General features: G+C 37.7%; 2 protein-coding genes and 1 long non-coding RNA gene across 15 annotated transcripts in view; 2 read left to right on the top strand and 1 right to left on the bottom strand.

The window, feature by feature from the left end:
* Positions 1-27,352, top strand: part of Myo81F (Myosin 81F) — a 2,624,640-nt gene that overhangs the window by 600,702 nt on the left and 1,996,586 nt on the right. The window lies entirely within an intron of this gene.
* The window catches only part of LOC139352937 (uncharacterized), a 77,376-nt gene that overhangs the window by 37,392 nt on the left and 12,632 nt on the right, over positions 1-27,352 (top strand). The window lies entirely within an intron of this gene.
* On the bottom strand, positions 21,092-21,616 carry LOC139353251 (uncharacterized). Its single transcript, XR_011604435.1, has 3 exons — positions 21,465-21,616; positions 21,309-21,398; positions 21,092-21,254 (listed from the first exon to the last, which is right to left on the bottom strand). It is a non-coding gene; the product is annotated as an uncharacterized lncRNA (long non-coding RNA).

Genomic DNA, 27,352 nt, shown 5'->3' with positions numbered 1-27,352 from the left:
TCCTCTTGTCAACACGGATTTATAAAACGTAGGTCAACGACAACCAACCTTTTGGAGTTTACTTCATTTGTTATTGGAGGTTTTAGAAAGAATCGTCAGACTGATGTGGTCTACACTGATTTTAGTAAGGCGTTTGATTCTGTAAGTCACCCGATTTTAGTCCGGAAATTGGACCTTTTAGGGTTTTCAGGTGATCTTCTTAGGTGGATTTTAAGTTATTTATTATTTAACTCTTTGTCATCCCTAATCCGAGTTACTTCCGGTGTACCACAAGGAAGTCATCTCGGTCCGCTCCTGTTTACATTATTTATAAATGACCTTCCATTAGTCTTAACGAAGTCACGGGTTCTTATGTACGCAGATGACGTTAAGTTGTGCCTGCAATATAATGACCCCGCACAAAGTTTAGCTTTACAATCGGATCTAAATGCATTTCAAACATGGTGCATGGATAATGAATTGAATTTAAATGGTTCTAAGTGTAAACTAATGACCTGTTTTGGTGTCAGCCCCCACTACTCAACGTATACTTTGAGTAGTTGTGCGTTAGATAGGATAACGCATGCTGACGACCTTGGAGTTTACATGGATCCTAGACTTAAATTTTCCGATCACATTACTACTATGGTAAATAAAGCCAGGGGCGTGCTTGCATTTATCAAAAGGTGGTCGAAGGAATTCGATGATCCCTATGTCACAAAGACCTTGTTTATTTCATTAGTCCGACCAATTCTTGAGTACTGCGCTCCTGTTTGGAGTCCCCAATATGGGGTGCATATAGACCGGATTGAGTCTGTGCAAAAAAACTTCTTAATATTTGCCTTACGGAGACTTAACTGGGATACAAGCCTAATACTACCATCCTTCTCTAGTAGACTACTTCTAATTAACTTACCATCGTTAGCTAACCGTAGAACTATGCTTGGTATTACGTTTATTAGAAATCTTATTCATGGTGCTGTAGAGAGTCCCGAGTTACTGGGTCGCCTGCATTTTAATGTGCCAAATAGATTCACTAGAAACTATATTCCTTTAGTATTAAATCACTGTATCTCTAATTACGCAATGCATGAACCTTTTAGAGTACTTTGCAATGATTATAACAGACTATATCATCTAATATCTACTACTGACTCACTTCCTATCTTTAAATCAATAATACTATCCTCCCTAGTAACTAATTAGTTTTACTTGATGTATTTTGTCTATTCGTATATTGACCTGTATTTTTAATTGTCTATTGTTACATTGCCTTTTTCTTTGTCCGCGATTATGTTTACTCGCCCAAAACGATGATGGGCTCCGCGCGTAACAAGCTTTGCTTGGTGTCGTAGGGCCACTTGTTTGTACTGACCATAGTGCATCAACGTCCAATGTTGGCAAACGCGGATTCTGGGACAATTAGCATATTAATGGCCCCCGCCCGCAATAAAAGGGACACATGCACAACCCAGAAAGCGCACGCTCATTGACAAGATCATGGGCCTCACGCCAACGACCTCATACGACCTCATACGACGTTCCCATAATAGGGGTGGAAATCACGACCGCGCAACAACTCGCAAGTAGCCGACATATCTCAGTCAAGGAAATATTTTCCATTCTCCGTACCTGTAATTTTAACTCGAAATAAAAAGTCAGAAGTTTATTTTGTAGCATAATAATACATTTATTCATTTATTTTGGTATTGCGAACATTTTTGTTATATATAGAAATTAATTTTCTGCTTTGATTCCGGCGATTTGCATAGAAGAAGCAGGTGCACGTATCCGACGTCATTTCTGGATTACAAAATGTAAAGTGTTCACCATAATTCGTAGTTTTGAGATCATGTCCACCTCGATTCATGAACATAGTTTTTGTGTTTAGAAGGTATTGAAAATGCTGACCCATTATATCTTCTTTAAATTGTTCAATAAATTGGTCAATTTCCTCATGAAGTTTCATTTTGTTAATTTTATTTTCTTGTAGGTCTTTACACGTCTAGTCTCAACTTTAAAATGATGTATAACAATTATTTTATTGTTTTGGAGCTACTTTTAAAAAATATCAAAATAATGTATGCATTGTTAAGAGCACAAACCCCGCCCTTAAGGTGTGTTTCACAATAGGAAACCGGTTTCCTTTAAACCTGTTTAATGACGGACAGCCCATTTACTCGATATTAATGAGCTGACGACTCCCAAAAAACTTCTGTAGAAATCGTTTCTTTTCCACACCTTTACTAATAATTTGTTTTCCGCTTGTAATTGTCCTTAGATACTTTTGAGTTTGTTGAAAACTGTTCTCTCCATCGTTCCAAAAAATTTTGTGATGTGTATTGGTTAACCAAATTGCAGTCTTTCGAGATTTAGTATTTAGCAAAGTAAAATCATATGGTGGTTCTATTAAAAAACTATTATTCAAGTTAGGATCTTTTTCGAATACAGTTCCAATTTCTTTTAGAATAAAATTATTATTATTATCAAAGAAACCTTAAACATCAATCGAAACAGTAACTTTCAACATTTTTCTAATGTTAATCAACTCGTTGTACTAGTCCGTTTAGTGGGTTATATTCAACTAAACGGTCATGTATGAGGAGACAGTAAGCTTGGGTATTTTTAACACTTGGTGTCTTCAGTTCTATTGAAATTCTCACATCATTAGGACCAGTTTTCACTGATTCGTTTTAATATGAAAGATCAACCACAACAATAGGAGCCTTCAATTTAAATTCATTTGGGGTCAAAAATGGTTGTGACTCACGGTTATAGTAACTAGATTGAAATCTTGTATACATTTCATATAGGTGAGCATACTGATTATACCCGTTACTCGTAGAGTAAAAGGGTATACTAGATTCGTCGGAAAGTATGTAACAGGCAGAAGGAAGCGTTTCCGACCATGGGGTCGGAATTAAAAAATTTATTGGGATTTGCTGAGGATTATAAAAAAGTTTTGTTAAATTGTAATCACGAACTAGTTTTGATGCTAACTAAGAATCTTGGTGATGTGTTTGAACAAACCAGAAATGAACAAACTTTTAAGTTGGAAATGACGAATATAACCTGGAAAATTCCCCATGTAACTCCGAGCGATTTTGCAAAAATTAAGATGTACGATATTATTAAAAGTGGTGTAAACCTACCAATCGCATTCCGGAGTTGGGATTCATATGTTAACCCCAAATTGGGGTATGGATATATGTGTTGACTACACAGCTGAAATGTGAAAATGTCGGCTAACCGCGAAAAACCAAGATTTGCCATAATTGGATTTACACTAATAGGAAACTTATCACAAATAAATTATCAAACTTGAAAGTTCACTTGAATTCTGAGTCATATCCATATGATAATCTGAATGTTGATTTTAGTAAGAACAAGGTAGAACGCTATAGTCGAGTATCTCGACTATCAAATACCCGTTACTCAGCTAAAGGGACCAAAGGGAAATGGAGATATGCAAATCGAGATTTAAATACGCCACCTACCGGCGGTAGACAGATTTTAGCGTTATGGGCGTTAGAGTGGGCGTGGCAAAAGTTTTTTTTGATCAATCGATAGGTATTGACGAGACCAATACATTTCAGTTAAAATTTTTTATCTAGCATGAAAACTGTGGCCGTCACAGGTTTGGGCGGTTTGTGGGCGTTAGAAAGGGCGTGGCAATTTTTTTTTCGGGTCACTCGATAGGTATTGATGAGAAGAATACACTTATGCTAAAATTTTTATTCTAGCATCAAAACTGTAGGAGCCACAGTTTTGGGCGGTTTGTGGGCGTTAGAGTGGGCGTGGCAGTCTACTGAAACAAACTTGCGCTGCGTAAGAAGCTCAGGAATCTGCACGCCAAATCTCAATAGCCTAGCTCTCATAGTTTCCGAGATCTCAGCGTTCATCCGGACAGACGGACAGACGGACAGACTGACATGGCTAGATCGACTCGGCTAGTGATCCTGATCAAGAATATATATACTTTATGGTCCATTCGGTGAATCTTTTCTAATAATTCCTTGAAAATTAAGGTAACTTTCGTGAGGAAGCACGTACAAGTCTTGATTTTGAATAGTAATTCGTATTTCATCGTTTGGTTTAAATGTTTGATTATCCGATGAATAAGTATGAAACTCTTTCTTCGAAATACTCTCATCTGAGTGAACCTTTTCTCGAACATTTCAAATTTCGTTCATTGTTTTCCTTTCCACCTTTTATATTATACTCGAAGCTTCAAGCCTAACGACTTTAAAAATAGTTTTTTTTTCAAAGTAAGTGAGCTTCTTTTTACTGTCGATCCTCTTTCTATAGCTTTACAATTAGTAATGCTTGGCTGAGGATTTAAGCTACGTCTTTTATTATAAATAATCATTTTATTAATGAATGTGCATGCGAATCGAAACGTTTTCACCACGTAAATTCTGCTTATTCGTCACAGTTGATTGGTAAATAAATTAGGTTATGTGGTGTCACTGTCATTTTATACCCAGGCGGAACATTAATGCCAAACTCATGTAATGTATGATTCGGTGTATTATCTACATATGAACCGCTGATTATATTACATTCCAAACGAATTGTATTCATTTTTAATAGGTTCACGGTCTGATCTGATCGATAGGTTTTTGTAGGATGTGGTTCTAGTACTTTTTGATGGAAACCAAACAATTGTCCAACCGATCTTTCCTTATTAAAGTAAACTGACTCTCGCATGGTAGTTATTTCAACTTGAAGTGTATTATTATTACTTTGAATTTTAAATGTATTTTCCAGGTTATAGTCTTTTAGTTTATTGTAAAAAAATCGGTGATATCATTCAATTCATATGATCCAGTTGGAATTGTAATAACCTTGTCACCGATGTGGAAGAGGTTATTTTTTTAAACAATATTTGGAATCGAATTATACATATTAAAATCGATAAGAGCGCGCTCATATCGACCATTCAATTCGATAGGTGGAAAAAAGTTTGTATTTATAATGGAACTATTTCCATTCAAGGATAATGCAAGTGATCTAGACATATTGAAATCTCTTGCTAAACTGTGGGATTGTAAGTATCTAACCAAGCTTTATATTGAAATTACTCCTTAAATCATAATAATTTGATCAAATCCTTTTCTGTATCTTCCGTTATCCATTTCGTTATCCTTGCAAATTAATAGGAATCCGTGCTTGTCCTCCCAACATTTTTGACAAATTTTCACAAATGTTTTATAATTCATATCAGTGTTAATTTGGTCCCGATATATATGTCGCATTTTTAAATCATCTTGCTTAAGCATTATAATAAAGTTGCCATTGTCACGAATCAGATGTCCAAGTTTTCATATTTAGGTTGATATAAACTTTTTGAAAATATATAAACATTTTCGAATTTTAATCCATTAGGACTCTCTATTAGACTTAACATAATAATAGTTTTACCACAATTCGAAGGCCAAACAATTAGAGCCCTTATTGTGTTCGGTAAGAGAGCACTATGTCGTGGCGGTAGATTTTTCTCGTTTTCACCGTTAATATTTCTAACTACAATTTTTTGTTTTTGACTTATTAAACGCATCTTTTTACATAGTGTACCTCATTCAATGAGAAATCTTTGATGATCAATAAAATGGGGAAACGTTTTTATAATCGCATCAGTCGTATTTATACCCGTTACTCGTAGAGTAAAAGGGTATACTAAATTCGTCGGAAATTATGTAACAGGCAGAAGGAAGCGTTTCCGACCCCACAAAGTATATATATTCTTGATCAGGATCACTAGCCATGTCCGTATGTCTGTCCGTCCGGATGAACGCTGAGATCTCGGAAACTATGGGAGTTATGCTATTGAGATTTGGCGTGCAGATTCCTCAGCTTCTTACGCAGCGCAAGTTTGTTTCAGCACAGTGCCACGCCCACTCTAACGCCCACAAACCGCCCAAAACTGTGGCTCCTACAGTTTTGATGCTAGAATAAAAATTTTAACTGAAATGTATTGCTCTCATCAATACCTATAGATTGACCTAAAAAAAAGTTTGCCACGCCCACTTTAACGCCCACAAACCGCGAAAACCTGTGACGCCCACAATTTTTATGCTAGATAAAAAAATTTTAACTGAAATGTATTGTTCTCATCAATACCTATCGATTGACCAAAAAAAAAAGTTTGACACGCCCACTTTAACGTCCACAAACCGCGAAAACCTTTGACGCCCACAATTTTTATGCTAGATAAAAAATTTTAAATGAAATGTGTTGGTCTCGTCAATACCTAAAAAACGTCACAACAGGAAAATTGGAAGTGTTGCTGTAGGAGCAGGATTATATCTCAAGCCCTGTATAAGGGTTATGGTTTCTTTCTTAAGCCCTATAGTAAGGGAAAAGGAATTAATAAGCGAAAAAACTAATTTCTCTGCTACCCAATAGACCACTTTAAAATATCGACATTATACATTTTGCTAAGAAATATATCCCACATTTTAGAGGGGTGTTTATGAGAGATCTACTCCCAGAAGCACCAAAAAGTAGGGGTGTGGTATAGTAAACTTAGATAATTCACGATCAAGTGGTACACATTGGGTTGCATATAATAAAAATAAAAATAATATACGGTATTTCGATAGTTGGAAATCTTCCGCCACCTAGAGAAGTTGTGAAATACTTGGGACATAGAATACAATAAAACTACGATAGAGTTCAAGACTTTGATACATACAACTGTGGACACCTCGCTTTTCTACTTTTTTTCGTAGAAGATGTGGATTCAAAACCGGTATATTTAAATGGTTAATTTACATTTGGGGAGTTGAAAATCAATGTATGGGTACGTGTATGTGTGAACTCTGTATAGTATAAAAAGTGGACCTGCACGCGTTCAAATTCACAGTCTAAGTTTTTACTTCACATCGAACGTCATCTAGAGGACAAGAATTTTTGATCATTCTTAACAAAAAAAACTACAACTGCTCATAGCAGCTCAAAACAGCTGGTGACCAGCTTATAACAACTAGTAAACAACTAGTTAACAGCTACTAAACAGATAATAACCATCTTATAACAGCTATTAACCAGCTAAAAAAAGTAGTAAGCAACTACAAAACAAGTACTGAACAACTGCTAAACAGGTAGTAAACATCAAAATACAGCTAAATACAACGTGGAATGCCTGAAAATGTAAGATTCCCGATCCTCAAGGCGGAGCGCAAAACAACAAAGGTTGGAGAATCTATTGCTCTCGAGTTGGAGGAGCACATTCTGTACATGCCGGAAAGGTACACCTCTCTTCAAGATGATATCATCAATGAAATGGTTGATGGAAAATTTAATATTTATAAAAGTAATGACAATTTGTATTTAGAAATAAGTCAGTAATCATTAAAAAGATTGAGATTTTAAGAATATAACAATAAATACACTTTTTAAAATATAATGAAGAAAATGTATCGAATCTTTTTTTATTCGGAAATGGTATATAAATATTACAGATCTTGGCGTTCCCTAAACAGTATTTGTTTAGTAACTAAGGAGTGACCTATAAAGTTTGAACAATATACGACAATGAATATTTTGTCACAGTTAACCAAAGCTAGATTCGCTTTGAAGCGAAAATTCGATGATCTCAAACAAGTCAAAAATCATACGAATTTACAATTGGAGGAAACTTTTGAACCATTTTTTACTGAACCCTTACATGAAGTTGTTAAGGAAAATAAAAAACAAAAGATTTCTAATGTAAAAGATAGTATAAAAGTAAAGCGTGAAATGAAGCAAATTAAAAAATACGATGATGATGAGAGAGAGCTTGACGATTTCTACTTTACAACTAATGAGAAAGATCTGCAGTCTAATCGAAACATAACTCCACCAAGGTCTTTCGATGATAGTGATTCCTATAATCAATTCTTTTCACAAACGAATATAGAGGAAGATATAGAAGATGAGAAAACGGAGACGGAAAAGAGTATAGAAGAAGGGACAACACCTTTACCAATGTATACAGGAGAGGCCGATATGGGTGTGGATGCAGAGCTAGAAGATAATAACGCTGCTTATAACTATGATATTAGTATCAGTAATTTGACCAGAGGAAATGTATTGGATAAGGGTTATGGACCTAAAAAAAGTGCAAACAATTCATTAACATTGGGAGATACAGAATTAACAAGGAAGAACGCTATAGTCGAGTACCTCGACTATCAGATACCCGTTACTCAGCTAAATGGAGATATGCAAGCAGCAAAGCGAGATTAAAATGCGCCACCTACCGGCGGTAGACAGATTTAAGCGTTATGGGCGTTAGAGTGGGCGTGGCAAATTTATTTTTGGATAAATCGATAGGTATTGACGACACCAATACATTTCAGTTAAAATTTTTTATGTAGCATGCAAATTGTGGGCGTCACAGGTTTTCGCGGTTTGTGGGCGTTTAAGTGGGCGTGGCAAACTTTTTTTTAGGTCAATCGATAGGTATTGATGAGAACAATACATTTCAGTTAAAATTTTTTATCTAGCATCAAAACTGTTGGAGTTACAGTTTTGGGCGGTTTGTGGGCGTTAGAGTGGGCGTGGCAGTCTACTGAAACAAACTTGCGCTGCGTAAGAAGCTCAGGAATCTGTACGCCAAATCTCAATAGCCTAGCTCTCATAGTTTCCGAGATCTCAGCGTTCATCCGGACAGAGAGACGGACAGACGGACATGGCTAGATCGACTCGGCTAGTGATCCTGATCAAGAATATATATACTTTATGGGGTCGGAAACGCTTCCTTCTGCCTGTTACATACTTTCCGACGAATCTAGTATACCCTTTTACTCTACGAGTAACGGGTATAAAAATTAAAGATAATAAAACTAAATTTTCTAGTGGAATGAGTTGTGATCTGACTCCTGGTCTGTACTCTCTAAGTTTTCTTAGTAAGCCTGAAAACTATGATGATCAAGACTTGAAAATGTATAAAAAAATTATTTTAGAAACGAATATACATAGAGTAGGCTGTAAACCTAATAACAGAATCAAGGGTATACGAGCATACAAATATAACCATATTATTAAGAAGTTGATAGACAAAGATGTCAGTCCTACAACGCCTACTCCACTTCGCTCAAAAACAGGTTTTGGTTACATGACTCTTCAGAAATCAAATCCAAACTATGTATATTGGAATGATGTAAATGAGTTAGTCGAACGACGGGAAATTTTAGTAGCATCAAAAGGAGCGGGTAACACCAGCCACAATAAGGAAATTTTGTCAATATTAGAGGAATTGCGTGAAGAAAGGATTACATTTTAATGGGTATAAATAGGAAGGACAAATATGTTTTACATTTATAAACATCATGTCTGTCGACAAGTTTGGACATGATAGGGAACGATCAGAAAATTTGAAAAGACGAGTTAATTCTACTGAGGGATTATTCATCGATGAGGTCGGTAATCTAAATGCTCAAAATAAACGTATCAAAAACGGATCTAAGCCCTTACACAACAATGATCTAGCAACGAAAGAATATACTGATGAGATCCTCGGAAAGTTGGGAGAAGATTTAAGAAAAATTATAACTCAAAATCTTAATTGTCGACTCACAAAAATTTCAAGCTTAGAAAATAAAATTGAATTGAATAATAAGAGGGCAGACAGCGCTGACCAAATTTTTGCCAAAACTCTGGAAAAGATTAAAACCATTGAGGACTATATATTTAAATATGTAACAAAACCGATATCATTACCGAAAAAAACCACAATTGAGTTAGAAGGTGCCCCTTTTAGCCTATTAGAAGAATATGATTAAGCGAGAAATCGTAAATGAGTTGCACGGACCATCTCGAAAAAACTTTCAACGAAGGCGAGTGATTACAAGGGGTACAAACGATCTGTGGCAAGCAGATTTGGTTGAAATGGGAGCCTTTTCAAAATCTAATGATGATACTTGTTGACTGTTATAGACACATTTTCGAAATATGCTTGGGGTGAGGCATTAAAATCAAAAAATGCAAATGATGTTTCCCAAGCCATGGAGAGAATATTTAAATCGGGTCATGGAACACCAAGAAACCTGCAAACTGATGATGGCACTGAATTCTTTATTTCTAAATTTAAGGTATTAATGAAAAGTTATAGGATAAATCATTATTCAACCTTTAGTACTCCAAAAGCATCAATAGTTGAACGTTTCAATAGAACTCTTAAAGAGTTAATGTGGCGTGAGTTTAGTTTCAATGGAAAATATAAGTGGATAGATATGTATAAACAATTAATTAATAAATATAATAATAGAGTGCATAGAACAATAAAAATGAGTCCAAGTAAAGTCAATTCTTCCAATGAAAAACAAATATTACAAACATCGTATAATCACCTGAAAATATTTGTTGCAAGTAAATTCCGTAAGGGGGACCACGTTCGTATCAGTAAATATAAACATGTCTTTGAGAAAGGGTATACACCAAACTATACAACTGAAATCTTTAAAATTACTTGAAGATTTAGATGGTAGCCCGATTCAGGGCGGATTCTATAAAGAAGAACTGAAAAAAACACGATTTTCCCACACATACGTAGTTGAAAAAGTTGTAAGGCGAAAAGGAAATATAGTTTTGGTTAAGTGGCTCGGGTTTTCAAAGACTAGCTGGATAAACAAGGAAGACATTTTGTAGTATAATAAATGATTTATTTAATTAATTTTTATTTGTATATTAATTTTTATTTATATATTTATTTTATCTTATATTAAGTTTAATATTAACATTTTTGTACAATGTTTTAAACTAAAATTAAATATAATAAAAATACTTTCATTTTCATTTATATTTTCCAAGGTCTCGATCATAATAAAACATCTCCAATTCAACTGATTTATAAAGTAGTTCTTTTTCAATATATTCCTTTTGAAAATAAAGGCTATCTAATGATTCTCCATCGTTCACATAATTATTTTGTATCATCTCTTCCAAGCAAAATGAATTTGTTTCTAGCCATTCAACATTTTCTAAAATATCTTTTTCAATTAATCTCTGATGTTTTATTGATGTCGTACCATGGTCTTCATTTCTTAACTCTAACAAGGGAGAACGCTATAGTCGAGTACCTCGACTATCAGATACCCGTTACTCAGCTAAATGGAGATATGCAAGCAGCAAAGCGAGATTAAAATGCGCCACCTACCGGCGGTATACAGATCTAAGCGTTATGGGCGTTAGAGTGGGCGTGGCAAATTTTTTTTTGGATCAATCGATAGGTATTGACGAGACCAATACATTTCAGTTAAAATTTTTTATCTAGCATGAAAATTGTGGGCGTCACAGGGTTTTGCGGTTTGTGGGCGTTAAAGTGGGCGTGGCAAACTTTTTTTGGGTCAATCGATAGGTATTGATGAGAACATTACATTTCAGTTAAAATTTTCTATCTAGCATCAAAACTGTAGGAGCCACGGACAGACGGACATGGCTAGATCGACTCGGCTAGTGATCCTGATCAAGAATATATATACTTTATGGGGTCGGAAACGCTTCCTTCTGCCTGTTACATACTTTCCGACGAATCTAGTATACCCTTTTACTCTACGAGTAACGGGTATAAAAAATGAGTTTCATTAACATTACGTTTTCTTTTGTTATCTTTGCCACAAAGAATTTTTTTATTTACTTTAACTGTAGTTATTTTATGTGCTTTTGATCTAAACATTGTTCTATTCCCATATAGTGAGGCCCCAGTTAATAAAACATTTTTATAGCCTTCAATTGTAAGATTTCGTGAACTCACTCCCTTTGCTTTATTATGTGAAGATTCAACTTGATCTATTTTATAACAATAAACCTTTTGAGCACCGGCCTACAAATTTTGTCATGAGTTTACCGTTAAGCTCATCTTTAAAAAACCCTACAATTTTTTTGTTAACGCTTTTGAAGTTATATAGATTAATTCTTTCATCTGAATAGTCCGATGTATCAAATTTTGCTTGAAGATCATAACGAATATCTTTATAAAAATCTTCAGTTTTTATTGTATAGATAAATGAATCAGTATCCATATAATTTAAGAGTAAGTTTTCCTGAAACTTTGGCTTCATATATTGATAGTGAAAATCATAAATTTTCCATTTCGATAAGTCTAATACTGCAAATCCTAAATACATTGGCTTCTTAAATAGAACGGACAATCTTTTCATTAGAATTGCATAGAAATTATCATTTATTTTAGTTGCACTATGAAAATTGGATTTTGAAATTAAAGTTTTGGCACAATGGGCTTTTCGTCCAGTCTTCGAGCTATCCGGAGCTTCCCATGTACTAACAAGCTTAATATCGACCCTGCGCCCGGGATCTTCCATTGTTTTTCCGTAAACAGAATTATTCATTAATTTAAAAAAATCTTTTTCGATTTTATTTTTTGCATTTCGTCTATGTAAAGTATTTAGATCAATGTAATTCTTTAACCAAGTCTTTTGTAAAAACTGAACACCTCTATGGATCTTTTTCAATACTAACCCATTCTGTATACATTGTTGCAAATTCCGATAATGTATTACATAATTTTTCTTATTTCCCAGGTCAGCAATTAATTTTTTTACCTTATCCTCTTTTGAGGCCAGACAGTTTGACGGACAAAATGGAAGATCACTATGAAGATCATGTAAACGGTATGGATATATTAAGTCCACTTCCAAAAAATAACCGTATTTGCTATCGATTGGAATATTATTAATATCAAAATTGTCTATATCTGTGGTAGACATCCACTTAAAATTTTTATATGGTAAAGGTTGTGACATTGCCCAACCATACAAGTTATTCGCATCCACATACATTAAAAATGAAGACTCCTTCGAGGAATCATAATCTGACAAATATTTGCTATTTGCTTTTGTATATCTATGACAACATTGAACTAAACCACCTCGAATGCTACTTTGAATAAATCTATACATATCTATATCTGTCAGCAATTCAAGTTGAATATTTGTAGTTTTCAACATTGCCTCCCAAGATAGACCTGGTGTCGTAAAATACTGAGCTGGGTCAAGTGATTAATTTTGCATACAAATTTTTCGGAAGTTTTCAAAAATGTCGGTTAAAAGAAATACATCAGTTTTTAAATATAATTCTAAATAATCTTTAAGAGTGGAACAAGAGAAATGCGACCAAACTTTAAGAGCTTGATCATAATCTTCCTGAGAGCATTCCCTTTCCGTTAAATTACTATAGAATGCTTCCCTTGGTGGGAGGGAAGTTTCCCCGAGTCTACTAGCAGAGTCTATATATTCATAGGGAAATATACCCTTCTTACGCATTAGTCCAAATTCTATATCATTACTGAAAAACGATTTAACAGTGTTCAATTGATCATCAACTAAATTAGAAGCTAGGGTATCTAAACTTGATGGCATAAATATATATGTATCGAGAAAACGAATTTCAAAACTATTTCCACTTAAACTTTTTATTTTCTTTGAGACAGAAATATAGTTTTCCTTATTTATTGGTATTACGGAAATTTCACCGGGAATCTTTCCCAACTCTTGAATAAATAAATGACAGTCGTATTTCGAAAAATGTTGAAAAAATATTGGTATGAATTTGTTAACTTTATAATCCAAGTTACATTTAGAGTGGGCTGCACCTCTTAAGCGACCTGTGAAATGACAATGATCTCTAACCCTATCAGTCCCTAAAAATTTCTGACAAATAGAACATTTCAATAAATTATCAAATATTTGCTGGTCATCCAAAGTCATTCTCATAGGATCTATTTTATGTAAGTAGTCATCACTCAATTTAGTTAAATTTGTTATCAATGAATTTACAAAACTTACTCCCGAATTTTTTCCTGATTCTAAAACAAATTTATCTAGTCTAGAATCAAAAGCACACTTTATATAATACGCACATGATATTGGAATATGTTTATTAATATTAAATAATTTGGGGCTCACTTCAAAAATTTTTGGTTCTAGAATGCATTCAAAATCCGCGTAGACAACAAATGGAACTTGAAGCTGATGTTGAACTTGGGTAAATTCCAGTGTGTTATTCTGGGGGTGCGGCATCTTTGAAACCTTCCTACTGCATTATCATTAGTCTTTGATAGAGAAATATATACAAATTAGTTAATTGCTTAAAAGAGATAAAAATGAATAAAAGAAATATTTTTAATGTACATGTAATGTCCATTTCCACCTCCTTCCAAAAACATCATATTGATATGAAGAGGCTTTTCCACTTCCGATTGAAAAAGCGGTCCAATTATTTCCCTCGTCTCTTCATTATATCCGAATACGTTTAAACTCATATGAGTATTCTACTTTGAAAAATTTTTTATACATTTTATTTCAAGGGGGAAAGTCAACCCTGTGAAATCTAATATTATTTCATCACTTATACGAATTATCTCCAGCGATATATCAATATTATATGCCGAACATCTTTGCGGCCTGTTAACAATTTTCAAGGCAGAAATCAAAGCCCATTTAAAACAAAAATGGTCATTTTCGTTACAAACGTTAACTATTGCTTTTTTCGTTAAAAGGAAACGAGGTAGTGGTATGAAAGATGAACCAGCCATCGGTGTATAATGATTCACATTCATTTCCAAGCGAATCAATTTTTTAAGAGACCATCCACTATCTCTCCATTGAAATTCTTGTGTTTTTGAAATTATTTCCATGGTATGTTGATGGAAGATATTTTCTAAGTCAGAATCTTTATTCATTTTACTTTGTCGTCATTTTACTTTGAAAACTTTTCATTTCAATTCTTCAGATTCATCTTTAATAGGTATATACTCTGCAAACAGTTCAAAGTTTACTTTTGCTGAAGTATAACTTTCTAATAGAATGCTGAGATGAGGTAGCAGGGACAATCCAGCTTCACTCAAGAAACTCTCAGGTAAGATCAAGTCCGATCCATCGTTTACATACATGTAATGTAGTATTCTTCCCTTGAATCCCTCAGAAATTTTTTTGACTCTTCGGTCAAGGGGTTGAATTGCATTTCGCCTATGCAACTCCGAACGGACATGATTTGCCGACTTATTCTTAAGCAAGAAACACTTGCAGGATTGACAAAACTGATTTTGGTTATTCATTTTATTTTATTCGTGTTGTTTAAATTCTTTTTTCACGATCACTTTTTCGCTTTTACTTAAGTTGTGTTTGACGTAGCAGAGTATCCCACTTCAAGACTAACTATTGTCCTAGATCATTTATAGTGTTTGAAGTGGGCGTGAACGATAATATTGAAGATGAGAGATGCACACTTAAGATTTTTTTAAATTAAAAAACGTTGGCAATTCTTGTTGGTTACATCGACCATTCATTGGTTAGAAGAGATGAGAAGTATTGATTTTGAAAAACATTTGATACAAGTGTAACCAATAGGACACCATTAAATCGATAAAGGAGACACAAAATCATAGAATAAAGGAGAGTGTTGGTTAGAAGAGGTCGCACGTACTTTTGCTGGAAAGGTCATTTTTTATACACACCATCATACTCAGGTAGCCATTAGGGGACAGTTTGGAAAAAATCATTTCGAGTTTGGGAAAAAACAAAGATTTTCATTTGTCGAATTTCGAGAATGCACATTTTTGGGTAAAAGAAGAGGAAAAATCAAAGATTTTCATTTGTTGAATTTCGAGAATGCATATTTTTGGGTAAAAGAAGAAGATGAAAACCTGTATAAAATTTCTTATAAATTGTGTAAGCATATTTAAAAGGATAAGACGAGATTGTTGACTTAGATAGACAACATGCATTCAGTTAAAATAAATAACTTTCTGAATGTATTTGACGGAATTCTATTCAATGCACACTATGTACGGGTCCAGTTCATACAATCAAAACTCTTTGAAGGTGAACGAGGTAATATGAAAACATCTATTCATGGAAATCATATGGACATCTGCGTGTGGAGCAATAATGCAGCCACTGAGGGAGTTGATACTTGTGTATGCCATCAAATTTCAGATTTCAAAAAGGAAGCACTCAAAATTATGAATAAATACTATAATCTAGAAAAAAAGAATGAAAATGATTAAATAACATAATAAAACATGTTCGCAATACCAAAATAAATGAATAAATGTATTATTATGCTACAAAATAAACTTCTGACTTTTTATTTCGAGTTAAAATTACAGGTACGGAGAATGGAAAATATTTCCTTGACTGAGATATGTCGGCTACTTGCGAGTTGTTGCGCGGTCGTGATTTCAACCCCTACTATGGGAACGTCGTATGACGTCGTTGGCGTGATCTTGTCAATGAGCGTGCGCCTTCTGGGTTGTGCATCTGTCCCTTTTATTGCGGTCAGGTAATTGACAGGTGCGCATGTTCGGGTAGCTCTTACTTGAATCCCTTTTATGACATGTTTATGACCGAATTGTGGAAAGGAGAGAATCTTAGACAATTTACCAGTTAAACATTCTGGGGCGGAAACAAAAATGTGTATTTGAAAATATTCCACATCTGAGAATCATTAACTTGTGAGATTTATTTTATTGGGGTTCTTTTGATTTCTAAATTAGTTTTATAACCATAGAAAACATTATTCCCCAACATGATCGGACATGTTCCTCTAAGATAACCATTAATATGCTAATTGTCCCAGAAAACGCGTTTCACCTTCTACTACAAAGTGTCTCTGTCGTCGGATTTCTGACTCTCCGTCGTACTCCGTCCTTCAAGTGCTTCCGGGTTCGATTTTACTTGGCCGCAGTCGGGGGTATTCCGCCGACGGGCTCAATTTTACCTTAAGGGCGGCTCCTCCACACCGTATCCGCGTTCCATACCTAATTTTACGCGATCCAACATGGTTGGCATCACTAAGAATGGTATCCACACTTGCGTGCCAGCTAATTCCACACGTTTACGCCATAACTTCTTCACTGTCAGGCCTGACCGATCAGCTAACGCTATTATAATGACGATCGCTTGAATCAGGTCTTGCTACCATGCTAGCGTGTCTTTCGCTCTCAAAACTCCTCCACGCTCCCGTATCCACCGTGGCGTCCATCCATCGGCCTCCGATCCGCACGGTAGCGATGATCAGGCCATTGTTTATCCTTTACGGTGGGTTTCTTGGTGTCGGGCTGTTACTTCGCTCGTCTCCGCTGCGCCCGCATCTCGGCGAAGACGTTGTTCGTTTCCCGGGGCGTTTTGGCGACAGAAATCGACGGTCAATATGTTCCTACGACCGCAATCCCAACAAAAGTTCAGGCGTGCATTAGTAAAACCGACTTCTCCGCATCTACCACAAGCTCGCTGTACGTCGATGTTCGATAGGGGCTGTCTGATCATTCGATGAGTTGCATTGCCTCCTTGAATAGGTACCCCGGGACTTCGAAAGGGGTTCGGCGTCAGACACGGGTTGGTCCTATCCCCATCTGTAGTCCCCATCCTGGGAATACCTGCGCGGCTCGACGTCAGCTTTCTCACATTCTCATATTCCGTCGCCATGTGGGTTAATTGCTCGAAGTAACGTGGGGCCAGGAAGAAACTCAAGAATTCGGCCCGAAATTCTGCCCACGTAACCGTCTGTAAGCGGCTCGTGCATAACCATCGTGCTGCCCTAACCTTTACAATTTCTGACATGGCGCGGGGTACCTCCTCTTGGTTAATTCCGTATGTGTTGCTACTATCTCTTCAAGTTCGGCGATCAAGGTCAAAGGGTCAGACGCTTCGTCGAATCGTAGTGTGAGGAGTTGAATAACTCCCCACAAATAGAAGCAGCAGCAGATGGCCGGCCGCTTACCAGATACGCGGCGAATTCGCGTAGTAACGGCGCGGCGGGGAGAACGAGAGAGTCTGGAGACCAAGGGTGGAGATCGAGAGAGTTTGGAGACCAACGAAGGAGAGCGAGAGAGTTTGGAGACCAATGAAGGAGAGCGAGAGAGTTTGGAGACCAATGAAGGAGAGCGAGAGAGATTGGAGACCAAGGATGGAGAGCGAGAGAGTTTGGAGACCAATGAAGGAGAGCGAGAGAGATTGGAGACCAAGGATGGAGATCGAGAGAGAATGGAGACTTCGCGGGCAGAGCAAGAGTGCCGTATGCAGAAGGGGATAACGGAACTCCTCTGGACTTTGGACTCTCCCGTGAACTTTGGACCGGGAGAGGAAGTGCCACATCTCGGCAGTGGAGCGGCACACAGGCGTACCACAAGCGGCACGGGAATCAGCGGAACGGCAGCAGTGGGCGGAACACATATTGGAAGCGGTACATAAAGGACAAGTGGGTCATCCAGGAGGCACGGACTTTGGACCCAAAGTGGAGAGATCCAGCGGGCCGTGCGCAAAAGGGGAATAACGGTGCTTGGAGGCCCTATATAAGGCCGCAGAGCGCTAGCAGCTGGATCAGTCGATCACAAGGAGTCAAACCGTCAAGATCACTCAGATACCAAAGTGAACAATCAAACAACCAGATAACCTACAAGGGAGCAGCAGCAAGTCGAGTCGCCAGAGAAGCAGCGCCGTGGGAGCCTACAAGGAGCGAGATTGCTACGTCGAGACGTTCGGGATTGGGATACCAGGAATCTCCGAATTGAGACGCAGGTAGCTGAGATCCAGAGGGCATCACACGGCTAGGTCAAGGCGGTCGATTAACCCTGTCCACAAAGTCCTGGCGTTACGCCTGGAAAGAGTATAACAAGCCAGAAGGGAGAGCGGTCGATCGGTACGGTCTCGAGTGGAATTATCCAGGAGAGCCCTACGGATTCGACTTGCGAGGTCCCGGAGCGGCGTGCCCGAACCCCGAGTACCAAAAGCCACACGGAAACGTCCCGGACAAAAAGCAAAAGGGTGAGGCTAGGGTGGAACGTTCGTTTACACTAGGCGTGGAAGCGAAGTAAGGCGCGAGGCAGCTTCCTGGCGTTACCGCCTTGACTGTCCGCGCGGGCTGAGCAGAAACCCCAGTGGGACCATCCGGGACAGAGCAAGGGACAGGCGGCGGTGTGTCGAAAGGAGCGATCCTGGAGAGCGCAGCTTCTGTTCACCCTAGTCTGAGAACGGTGACGCTTCCCTAAGCCCGTACGGCCGATACCCCTCGCGAGTCCGAGTCGTTACCAGCAGTCACCAAGTCACGCGTGAGAAGTGAACCGCGAGCGAGCATCTTCAGGGAGCTGCGAGGATCTTCAGGGAGCGGCGAGGATCTTCAGGGAGCTGCGAGTATCTTCAGGGAGCTACAGGACGGGAGCACCGAGTCATCAAGGCGAGAGGTCGTAGAGTCATCCAGGACCGTCGGAAGCACCGAAGGTCACAAGCAACGAGTCAAAGCCAACCAAGTGACTAAGACACTTGTAATAATATACCCGCAATAAAACCCAATACGAACCCGTGAATTCTGTGCTTTCTCACTGAGCTACTGGGCGGTCACGTTAATATAAATTTGGTGGGACGAACACACAATATACTGAGCTAGCCGCACGAATCTCGTAGCGAGCAGACAATAAAAATCAGTTCGTTACAGTGGGTTCCCTTTGTGCATCCGCTCGGCTAGTAAATATTGGGGCAGAGTGATGGTTACTGGGACTTCTATACCGAGTGGTGGGGCTATGAAATCTCGCGACGTGCCGGGATGGACTCCTCGATAACTGGTCAGTCTTCCGGGAGAGGAATGGCCGGCGACATATGGAACCTGACTATGGCTAACTTGGCCGGCTCCCGGCGTGAACTCTTCGTCGCCTCCTAGTCGGTTGAGACTTACAGCTCTCGAGCTGTACTGCTCCTGTAGTTGAGCGAGCCGTTTTCACAACGACTCTGGAAACGATCCTGTACTCACAAGAGTAGCGAATGCCTTCAGCGTTTCTGCTACGGTGCCGTCGGCACTGAACCCGAGCTCAAGTGCTAAAGCGGCTAGCTCATCTTTACGGCGGTCATAAATCTATCGCCTGGGTTTTCAATCAAATCGGCTTCTTCGTACTCGCCGTCGGACTCCTTCGTATCAGCCATGGTTTGTTGTATTACGCGAAACTCCCTCCCTTTTCTTTTCAATATCGATTCTCTACTTTTCTTTCTCCTTTTGCTCGTCGCAGTCCTTCTCTTCAATAGTTTGCGGGGCTCGGCAGGGATGCGATTCTTCGGGATAAAGATTTTTACTTTTGTGGGTCTTTAAGCCACTTTGTTGTTGCTCTAGTTATTTTCAATGTCCCTGCTCGGGCGCTATATGTACACATATGCATGTAACTTCTTCAGGACCTTTTCTTACACACATACATCCACAGTCTTCTACTTTTTCTTTAACAGATGAAGAAGACAAAGCTGATGAAATAAAATTTCTGCATCTTCTTACGGATATTTTTCAAGTTCTATTACAACATGCTAACAGGAAATTTAATAGTTAATAACTAACGATAAAAAAGTTGAACAAACTGCTGAACCTCCAATGGGCTTAATGTGTACATTTTTTTAAAACTTTAACTCACACGAACTTCACAAAAATTTTGCACGAATTTCACGGGAGTTTGGGGTGAAAGGAATGCAGGCGACGAATGTGTGGCCAAAAACGACTTAATTTTATGGGTTTTATGACGATTCTCAAAATAAGTTTGGCACACGAAATATATCCCATTTGTTTCCTTAAATTTACGGTAACAATTTCTAAACTCACATTCTTAAAGGGCCTTTTTTTCGTAAATTCAAATAAAATTTTCTGAAAAATGTACAGAAAAAGGAGACCGAATTATCAGGGTAAAAATGTCTAATATTTAGAAATATAGGGTGTTGGTGGTGGGGTGGGGTGGGGCGTTGGTTAACGGTACCCTTCAGTTCCAAAAAAAAAAGTTTCACTTGTGAATCACCTTGGGAATAACCTGGGACATGTCCTCGTGCACAAGTGAAGAACAAGTGACGCTCCATATAGAAAATTGTATGGGATGTCCGCATTTTCACAAGTGAAAATTCAAATGAAAATTTTTCGAAGTCCTACGGGATTTCACTTGTTCCTTATACTCATTTTTCGTATGGCCTGTCACGTGCCGGTGACTCGTCCCAAGTGAATCACTTGGGAAAATCAGAATTTTTCCTTGAGTTTTCACTTGTGAAATCACTTGCAAGGGACACGTCCCAAGTGAATCACTTGTGAAAATCAGAATTTTTCCTTGAGTTTTCAATTATAAAAATATAAAATTTAAAATACATACATATTTAATTTCATTTTAATTCATTTTAATTATATGGTATTATTTAGATTTTCAAAAATTGTACAATTATTGTTTCTGTTTTTATGCTTCGTAAGCTTATTTTTAACGTTAGTCATCGCCGTTCTTAAACCTTTGTCCGGGTCCTCTGAATCCTTGGCCAACGCTCCTGAAAAAACATATGTTTCAAAAATGCGTTTTATTTGTTTAATTGTATATTTACCTTTTATAGCTGTGTTTAACCCTTTGCAGGATTTTTATTGGCACAAAACATTTCGTCATCCACTTTCGGCTAACGGAACCCATTGAATACCTTCAAAATTTACGTACTTTAAACTAAGATCAATGCACAACATCTTAAACTTAATGTAGCACTTACCTGACTTTATTATATTAACTAAACGATTAAAGTAACTCTGCTGCGCACCATTAAAATGGATGCTTCCCTTTCAATCACTCAAACAGAATGCACCAAGTCTTCTCACCCCTTTACTAGATTTCTTTTGTTTTCTCTTCGCTGTTGGCGCGTGCCACTTCACCTATACCCTTTCTTAAGTGAATTATATATCCGACTATATAGTTTTTACTTCTTGAGTAAAAAATACAATACGATTTTTTTTTTAAATGTTAATACTTAAATGTTTTAAATACTTAAATCAATTTTAACGGACTAAATTTCTATAACTTAACTAAAAAATTATATTGTTATAAAAATGTATAATAAGTAAATATAACATTATAAGTAAATTCAATATACTAAATTTTACTATAATCAAATAGTTTACTTTTATAAAACAATATTAGTTGTTTTTTTCGATACACAATAATGCTCCTAAAATATTAGGGCATTCACATGTCGCTGCTCCACGAAAATTTTTCCGCCGAAATATTAGTCGCTAGCCGAACATAACGGAGAGACGCAAAAAAAAATAACGGACCAGCCGAAATTTGTCTCTGCGAGCGCGGAGTGCAGGCAGATTATAAGACAAGAAAGAGAGGGAAATATCCGAATATCTGCCTCTCTTTGTTGCACGATCGTTTTCGTGGGCAGTCTGCTACGCTGCGCCGACTGCTCTGCTGACGTCAACAGCGGCACAGCGTTTTAGGCACAAAAAAAAAACAAAAAAAGCTTTTTGCCTTGAGCCATGTCACCGCGTCCCTACTGCAGAACTGAAGGGTAGCTAGTTCCCAGCGCTTCCGTTTGGCGGTACCGATGCTGCATGCATAAATATGTGTAAACACAGAAGTTGGTTTGTCGAATCGTGGCTCGCAGTAGAGTTTTAAAATCTAAGGCAACACAAGAGACAACAATTTAAACATTTTTCCTGCTCAAGTATTATGCTGGCCAAAAAAAGCTGAAATCGCAGAAATTGCGAATAAAGTCAGGCAAATTAACAGAAGAAAAATTTGTTGCACGTTTCTTACTCTTGCAATGCGAATCTGCTTTCTGCAAAATCCAAAGAAAAGTTTTTAATTAATGAAGTACCCTTCAAAAGTAGATCATAATACACCATTTTTACATAACTTATTGGCAAACTTTGCAATGTTGCTGCAGGACTAGTTTAAACAAATTTTTTAATGTACTTTATTGGCATTTATTAAAATCATCGTATTAAATATTAATTATGTTTACTATTTGTAGGTTACTTTTGCCATTAAAAGAAACATGAGATCGGAACAAGAAAATATTTGATCTCAGACTAAAATCTCAGATTCATATTGAAACATTGGTTAGGACTTACACTAGTTGCATGTGAAATACATAAAGATAGCGGCCGTTTTGGCCCGAAGCTGCAGAGTCAAGACTGCAGACCCCGATCTGTAGACTGTACACCGTAACCAAGGCACGTAGTTTGGCTTAGATGCAGTTTGACGATGTGAAGCACTGCGAACCGAAATGATACAGACGATAAAAATCGCGGAATACTTTTTAATGCAAGTCTTAAAGTGTAAGTGTCTCAACTGGCCCCAGAAAAAGGGATGGCAAATTCAATTAAATAACGCCTGACGGGCACATCAGCTGTTTTAACCCAAGAAAAAGAGAATGAATCAGAGAGTTAAAGTAATACAGCTGACAACATGTCGCATTGTAAATATTCACAAGATTGATTAGGGCGCTTGCGGATATCTAATAAGTATACTTATTAATCGTAGAGTAAATAGGTATATTAAACTCGGGGATAAGTATGTAACAGGTAGAAGGATGTATCTCCGACCTGAGCTAGAAACATTTCAAACTTATATTCCTTTTATACGCACGCAGCGCAAGTGTGTTATGCAAAACGGCTATTTGATAGTCGGGGCACTAGAAGGAACAAGTTCATCAAAAAGGTCGAGTTGATATGGTAAAAAGTTGATAATAATTTATTAAGAGAAGAGCCAGTCGACTTGTCGATATCGGAATACTGCGATTTATAATGGTATCCCAAAAGTCAGATATTAGATCTAGTAATTCACCAAGAAATTAACTAGGCCAAGTGACCACCCATCCATCTATTAGACCAACTGTAGAATTAAGCCAATTCCAAGAAAAATAAATAACGCTCTTAGCGTTGAAAACTATTTAACCTGCTAAGAAGTCCACAAACATTCTGACAGTGAAAATTAAATGTAGTGTTTTGGATCTGAAACCTTTTTATAATTGGATAATTCCTTACTAGAGGTTGCGTGAACGTTTTCATTTCTGAATAGTTCTGTTCAGAGGTATACAGTTTACACATACATTTTTATATTGTACCTACACTACCATCCATCTATTAGACTAACTGTAAAATTAAGCCAATTCCCAGAAAAATAAATAACGCTCTTAGCGTTGAAAACTAGTCAAAATGCTAAGAAGTCCACAAACATTCTGAGAGTGAAAATTAAATGTAGTGTTTTGGATCTGAACCCTTTTTATTATTGGCTAATTCTGAATAATACTGTTCATAGGTACACAGTTCACTCAAAAATTTTTAAAGTATACCAACACCATCGAAATTGCATGAGTACATGTTTTTGAAGTTTCATTCCTGTTTGAATATTATGTGTATAAGTACAGTAGTGTACTCTGAACAGAAGAGTAGAAAAGAAAAACAATCTTACCATGAAGAGTATATACATAGAACCTGATCTGTCGTTTATGTTGTTTCTATAATCGTAATTGTATTTTACAAAAACCTATAGCGACAAATCGTTACATAGTCACTGCAAATATCCCTAAAAAAGAAAAGTCCCTTTGAATAAAAAAACAATCTCAGTTTATATAGCTGTCTCTTAGTTTTTGTTTGCAAATGCAACCTCAACTAAACATCGAATTCATACATTGCACTGCCGCAGACTCACAAACGCAATTTAGTACACAAGTACACGTGTTAAGATGCACACATCATTAATTTTAAACAAAATATGCTCTTGCCAATGAACGTTAAACTAAAGTCACAAGGCCATTGAAATATACTTGATTTACTTATGAAATTAAAATCATCAGCGGGATACCGCTTTCATTAAATGGAAGCGATACCATATTGATGATTAGTTCTAGCTTTATGTGCGTAAATCATTGATGATCTAGCTTGTACTGGCGTTTTAGAGAAATCTCGTAAACAGTTGGTAGGAATGAACTTTAGATGGCGCTTATGTTTGGGGTGCAATCTCGCACTGCCCTTAGCTGAAAAATGGTCGTCGACTTCAGCGACTTCTCTTGTAACTTTTGGCTTTAAGGTGCCTAAACTGGGATGCAAATCTATTTATACCTTCGTATTCTAGTACATTAATTATCCTAATTAACTTACCCTCCCTAGCCAACCGTAGAACGATGTTTGGAACAGTCTTCATATATATCCTTATTCTAGGTGAAATTGATAGCTAAACTTTTCTGTTAAATGCAGATTAACAAGAAAGTTTAATTCCCTAATTTTAAATCATGGTAGATCAAACCATGGCTTACAAGATCCTTTCAGATTATTATGTTATGACTATAACGCAGTATATCCTATTATCTCACATTCTGACTCCGCCTCTGCTTGAACGACTAATATTAAATGTTCTAGCACAGAATTAGATCCTACTTTATTACTTCTGACTAATTCTTGATTTTTTCTACCTGGCGTCTGTCATCTCACGATTTCGTGCCATACCATACACGGCAGTGCCCATCGGAGGGTTGGGCGAGAGGTGCGGCCGTGGGACTCCGTGCGCGCAGAAAAATTTGTATCATGACAATGTAACTGACATTGTAGAAGATAACCGCCAGCAAACATACCGTACATTTCTTGACCATAATTTAAAACTCTTAATTCGTTCCATAAAATTGTGACCGGCCACGAAACAATTTAACTAAACAACAAACGCATACCTGCAACATCTCAATGCTATTCGATCTACACGATCTGAAAACTTTAGGAAACAAAGGAAGTTAACTTCTTCAAGCCGAAGTTTGTATACCTTTGCAGCTATAATTATTAAATTCAGTTCAAAATTCTTAAAAATACAAAAGATGATATTTGCAGTAGTATAAGATAATATGTCAAAAAACACTGAAGCTATAATTTGTTTCATATTATTTCCCCACCAATTTTGCGGTCCTTCCTAAGGCAGCTATATGATATAGTCGTCCGATTTTGTTAAAACTAAATTCGAAATTCAGAACTTATTAAAAAATATTATTTCCAAGCGTAGGATGTTATATGTTATGTTAGGTTAGGTTAGGTGGGTGTGGTTGGAGATAAAATAATTAATCCCCCCACTTAGGCCACACTGGGCCCCTTGTGATACCATGTGCAGATCATTTTTCCTATCTCATGGGATATTTGTTTTCACGCAATAGTTTGTTCTTTTTAGGAAACATACGAGTTTTGGAATGCTTACGCCCTGAATGGCCGCAAGGTTCAAAAGTGTGTAGCTTCCTAGGCTTTGAAAGCGCTTTATGTTATGCGTTGGGCAGAATCATGGGAGGTGTTCAGTGCTCTCCTCTTCGTCTATCTGGTTGCAGCTGCGGCACAAGTCTTGGCTACTGAGTGCCAGCCTGTGCGCATGAGTCCCTAGAAGACAGTGGCCCGTAAGGGCATTTATAAGAGTGGATATTACATTTTAGGACAGTTTTATTTCTTTTCGAGTTGTAATTTAGCCACGTGAGTCCATATTTGTGGCATGTTGAGATTGAGTTCCAACAACTGTTGGAGAGGGTGTACAGTTTCTGCCTGTGGGGGAGCTGGTAGGTAGCCATGGGCATACCCACCGTGTCCTTGTCGCGAAGGATGTATGCGGTTGTCCAGTTTCTTGCTAGCTCGTCCGCTATGCAATTGCCTTCAATATTTTGGTGTGCAGGCAACCAGGTGTGGTTGATTATCAGATGAGTGGAGCCTCAGCGCTGTTACAGATGCCCAGCTTTTGGCAAGTAGGTCCAGGGGTTGAAGGTCGGGGATTGTGTTCAGTGCTTCAGTGGCGGTAGTGCGCAGCGCCCCACCAATTCAGAGCTCTGCGCTTCTTTGGATTTTGAGAAGGATCCTGAGGTTACAATTCTTATTTAGGGAAGGCCACCATACGATGTTTCCGTAGAGGAGAGTGGGCCTAACTATCGCAGTGTATAGCCAGTAAACTATTACGGGGGAGAGCCTTTTTACAAGCGAATAGAGCTATGGCCGCTTTCCGTGTGCGACATAGGATGTCTGTCCAGTAGAGCTTATTTTCAAGGATGACACCTAAGTACTTGGTTGCTAAGGGTTAGGAGCGTTTGGAATAGTTTTGGGAGAGTTAGATTCGGTATCTTATACATCCTTGTAAAAAGAAGTTTTTCGGTCTTTTCTGGGTTAACTCCTAGTCCACAATCAGCCGTCAACCTTGAGGGTGAATAGGGCTGTCTCCATCAGATTGCAAAGAGTTTGCGGGAATTTACCCTGTAGTAGGATAACCACGTCAGCCGCGTAGGCCTTCACTTTAGTGCCCGTCTCTTCTAGAAGTGATAGTAGTGTGTTTCCCACTATAACCCATAGAAGAGGTGAGAGAACACCCCCTTGTGGGGTTCCGCTGCTGACATTCCTGGTTGAGTGAGCTGATCCCATAGTGGAGTACACTACTCTGCTGGTAAGCATTGTGTGTATGAGTCCCACTATGGGCCGCTCAATGCCCCGTTCAGTCAGAGTGCCAGTGATAGCAGTTGGGGTGACTTTGTTGAAGGCGCCTTCTATGTCTAGAAACGCTGCCAGAGAGTATAGCTTATTGCGGAAACCTCTCTCTATACTAAATACTAGAGAGTGGAGGGCGGTATCTGTTGATCTGCCTTAACGG

The sequence above is a fragment of the Drosophila suzukii genome, chromosome 3, assembly GCF_043229965.1.
Source record: "Drosophila suzukii chromosome 3, CBGP_Dsuzu_IsoJpt1.0, whole genome shotgun sequence".
Taxonomy (NCBI): domain Eukaryota; kingdom Metazoa; phylum Arthropoda; class Insecta; order Diptera; family Drosophilidae; genus Drosophila; species Drosophila suzukii.
This window is presented reverse-complemented; position numbering and strand designations above follow the sequence as displayed.